The following is a 4,773-nucleotide window of genomic DNA, read 5'->3' on the forward strand; positions in this document are numbered from 1 at the left end:
CAGTAAATGTGATATAAATGGAGATTTGATGATGGCTTCTACCCTGAGACTGCCATCTCTTTCTGCTCCGTGGTGCTGATTTTTTTTTTTTAGGGGTGTGTGTGTGTGTACATGCATGCACACATATGTGTGTATGCCTGTGTGCCTGTGTCCTCAAAGGCCAGATCTCCTGGAGCTGAAGTTACAGTAGGTTGTGAACGAACTCAGGTCCTCTGCAAGAACAGCAAGCACTATTGATCATTGAGCCACCTCTCCAGCCCCTAATATTATTGTTGAGACCTAACTGGCTATGGCCAAATCTTGGAGTGCATAAAGTAGGAAACACTGATATAAGGACAGATGTCAGCTAGGGCTCATTAGCAATTATGCACATCATCTCAGCTACTGGTGAGCATAGCTGAATGACAGCTCTATTTCCAAGTTAGTATTGTCTGTTTATTTCTCCCATCTCCACTAAAGAATCCCTCCTCCTCCTTTTCCTCATCCTCTTCCTCCTTTGCGGCAGCGTTTCCTTGCTATGTAGCCAAGGCTATGCTTGAATGCCTGATCTTCCTGCTTCCCTCTCCTAGGATTACAAATGCTTGCCACTACACCCAACTCAACTCCCATTTCTTTAACTTTTGGGGCTCACTGTTGAATCGGGGAGTAGAGACGACTGTGTATAGTGTATAATCACCCTAAAGACACACTCACAGGTGAGGTGTGTTTCCAGAAAGGGTTAACAGGGAAGCACAGACCCATCTTGGATATGAACAGCATCATCCCATGGACGGGGTTGTGAACCGAATAAAAAGGAAGAAAGAAGCTAAGTGTGGGCATTCCCCTCTCTCTGCTTCCTGACTACAGATACCATGTGAGCAGGGGCCTCACGTCCCTGCCACCATGCTGTACCCATCATGATGGGGCCCACAAGCTGGGAGCCAAAATAACCCATTCCTTCCTTCCCTGAGTTGCTTCAGTCAGGCAGTAACAGCAGTGAGACAGTTCCTGATATAGATATGGATATATAGATACACACACATGCACACACACACGCGTGTGCGCGCGCACACACACACACACACACACACATTTTTCAGATGAGGAACCAGACTAAGAAATATTAGTTTGCTGAAGACCAACATAGTGACAAGAGGGTGTGTAACCCAGGCATTTAGTGTCACAGTTCCCTGCTGCTCTGCCAGGTCTAAAGGTCTTTGTACAAAATGAAAGTGGAAAGCCAAACAGAAAGTAGAAAAATATTTCTAGAATATTGTTTGCATTTCTTTAGTGTGTGTGTGTGTGTGTGTGTGTGTGTGTGTGTGTGTGTGTGTGTGTAAAACTCAGAGGACAAAAACATTGAGAATTTATTTTCTCCTCTCTCCATGTGAGTCCTCAGGTCACCAGGCTTGGTGGCAGTATTTTTACCCACTGATCCATCTCACTGCCCCCCCCCTGAAAAAAATTGGAGACAGGGTCTTGTGCTACAGCGCTGACCAGCCTGGATCTTCCTGTGTAGACCAGGCTGGCCTCAAACTCACAGAGATCAGGTTGCTTCCGCCCCACCTCATGCCCTGTCATGCCCACTCATCCTAAATGAAGAGTCCTGGAAGCTGCACAGCCCTATGAATGCACAATGAACAGTGTGCTTAGTGACAACGACCCACATGGTGACGATGGCAAGTTTTCTCATACATATACTATAACCATACTCTTTCCAAAAGCAGAATTGCCACATGGTGTTGGTGGCTGTCTGTGGGGAAGAGTGCCAGCATTCAAACCCTCTGAGAAGACTGTTGACTCTAGGGTGTGATTTCTACCACCTTCTTCCTCATCTGAGTTTTCCTTCCTGTGACCTGAGCTCAGCATTTGGGACCTGTGACCCTGCCCCTTTGTCTTCTTAGCTGAGTGTTTATTGTGTCCTGCTACACCCTGCTCAAGTGCAGATGCCTTAACAGAACCACAGGAAAGAGGCAGCCTTAGTCACCACTGGCAGGACTGCCAACTGGTGCTGCCACTGTAAAGATGGGCGTGTTTTGGTTCCTCAAAACAGAAGCGGAGGAGCTACCATGTGACCATGCCAGACTATTCTTTTTTTCAGTATATTTGTATTAATTCTTTGGTAATTTCACACATGCATACAATGTAGTTTGTTCATATTCTCCTCTTCCCCCATGACTTAGTTGGGGTTTCTATTGCTGCAAAGAAACACCATGACCAAAAAGCAAGTTGGGGAGGAAATGGTTTATTTGGCTTACATTTCCACATCATAGTCAATCATTGAAGGAAGCCAGAACAGGAATTCAAACATGGCAGGAACCTGGAGGCGGAAGCTGATGCAGAGGCCATGGAGGGGTGCTGTGTACTGGCTTGCTCTCCAAGGCTTGTTTAACCTGCTTTCTAATCGAACCCAGGACCACTAGCCCAGGGATGACCCCATCAGTTGCTAATCAAGTAAATGCCCCACTGGCTTGCTACAACCCGATCTTATGGGAGCATTTCCTTAATTGAGGTTTCCTCTTCTCGGTTTCCACTTCTCAGATGACTTTAGCCTGTGTCAAGTTGACATAAAATTGTCCAGCACTTCCCCCCAATCTTTCCAGATTCACCCTCGATCTCCATTTTCTCCTAACTTTGTTTCTTCTTCTTTTTAATTACCCTCTGAGTCCAATTGTGACATCCGTGCACTCACGGGTGTGGGACCGACCATCCACTGGAGCAGATTCATCCTATTAAGGCCATAGCCTTAAAACTGGCTCTTCCTCCATTAGAACCCTTCAAGTGCCAGTAGCTCCTCAGCTAGGGGTGAGGGCTTTTGTGTGTGTGAGAGAGAGAGAGAGAAAGAGAGAGAGAGAGATCTCCCTTGCCATTGAGGAGTAAAGGGGGCTCACAATGGCTTTTGAGGCAGGATTAAAGGTCGCAGGGGGACAAGTGGCTCCTCAAGGTTGTTATAGAGAGGAGGATACAGCTCAAGGGTGAAGTATGAGACAGTGGTGCCATCATAAGCAAAGCATCCAGACCACTCCACAAACACACAATCAAACCACAGTGCACCAGCTCCGGGAAGGCAGCTTCAAGACTGTGCTGATGCCCTGCCCAGTCTTTCCCTTCCTTAACCCCCAAATATCGGGGTGATCCTTGGCTGCTCCCTTTCTTTTGTGCCTCATAAAGAGTCCATCAGCACATCCTCCAGGATTTCACGTTTAAAACAGTACTCACCAGCCAGATATGGTGGTACACACCTTTAATCTCAGCACTAGGGAGGCAGATGCAGGTGAATTTCTGTGAGTTTGAGACCAGACTCATAAAAAAAAAAAAAAATCCAGGCCAGGCAAAACTACTAAAAAACCCTATCTCAAAATCTCAAAATGTAGCCATAACAACAATATAGTAGCCAGAGGGGATGGAAGGTAGCACAGTGGGTAAGTGGATAAAGGAAATGGCTGCCAAGCCTTGCAACTTGAGTTTGAATTGCAGGACCCTCATGCTGGAAGGAGAAAACTGACCCCACAAGTTGTCCTCTGACCGCAAACACACTGTGAATAAGCAAGTGAATCTTTTTACTAGAAGAAAAAAAGTGAATAAAAAGATAACTGTTCAGAATCCACTCACTTTTTGTCCTTACCATCTTGCTTTAAATCACTGCTCACTGTGCCCTGGGCAGGAAACTCCTTGGCTGATTTCATTGGTTACCTTATCATTGTTGAGACCACAAATAACTGACCAAAGTAGTCTACTGTAGAATGGTTATTGTGGTTCCAGAGGGCTTTCAGTTCATCAAGGTGGGGATTGTGGGTGTTTATTTGCTTGTTGAGACAGGGTCTCACTATGTGGCTCTGGCTGGCCTGGTCCTGTGTAGAATAGGTTGGTTTCAAACTCACATAGATCTACTCGTTGTTTCTACCTCATGAGGGTTGGGATTAAAGATGTGCTACCATACTCCAGCCAATCGTGTGTGTGTGTGTGTGTGTGTGTGTGTGTGTGTGTGTGTGTGTGTGTGTGTCTTTGGCCTGGAGCTCGACAAGTAGACTAGGCTGACTAGTGAGCCCTAAGAGTCCTCTGGTCCCCATTTCTCTAGCATTGGGTTCACAAGTATCCACCACCACACCTGGCTTTTTTTTTTTAAAAAAAAAAAAAAAAAAAAACCTGGGTTTTGGGGCTTGAACTCAGGTCCTCGTGCTTGCATGACAAGTGCCTTACCAACTGAGCCATCCCTCCTGCCTACAATTGGCTTTTTTAAAGTATACATTTACTAGGTTAGGACACTGTCCTCCTGTGCAGAGGATCTGAGCAGTTGGCATTTGAGCTGGCATAAGCCATGTTTACCTCCAGCCGGAGAGGCTAGGACAGGTGGCACTTTGCATCCTGGGTAGCAGCTTATTGCCTGGGCAGCCTCCATTGTGAGGTAGCTGTGGCTTAGCCCTTGCCAGAGGCAACAAATCAGGAGCCTGAGCCCACAGTGAGGCGCCAGAACTTCAGTCTAATGATTTCTTCCCTTCCCAGTCAGTGTTCTCTGTGGACCACAACATCAAGGGCTGAGCTGGGAGGCAGGCTGGAAGTCTATGTGAGTCCTGAGAGATGTCAACGCAGCCCGGAGGGAATCTGTGACACTGTCCTAGGTGCCTCAAGAGCCTGGAGGGGCACCTTCAAGTCCAGCTTCTCTAGTCACTGTCCTCTGACTCCCACACTCTGGGCTTCACCAAGGACCAGGCATCCCCAGGAGTCAGAAGCCAGCCTCTAAGACCTGCTGTATGGCTTCTCCTGGTGAGAGCCAGTTGAGAGCTCATTCCAGCC

At 47.1% G+C, this 4,773-nt stretch overlaps 1 protein-coding gene across 1 annotated transcript in view; it reads left to right on the top strand.

The window, feature by feature from the left end:
* The window catches only part of Anxa6 (annexin A6), a 203,183-nt gene that overhangs the window by 44,451 nt on the left and 153,959 nt on the right, over nt 1-4,773 (top strand). The window lies entirely within an intron of this gene.

This window comes from Phodopus roborovskii, unplaced genomic scaffold, assembly GCF_943737965.1.
Source record: "Phodopus roborovskii unplaced genomic scaffold, PHOROB, whole genome shotgun sequence".
In the NCBI taxonomy this organism is placed as follows: Eukaryota; Metazoa; Chordata; class Mammalia; order Rodentia; family Cricetidae; genus Phodopus; species Phodopus roborovskii.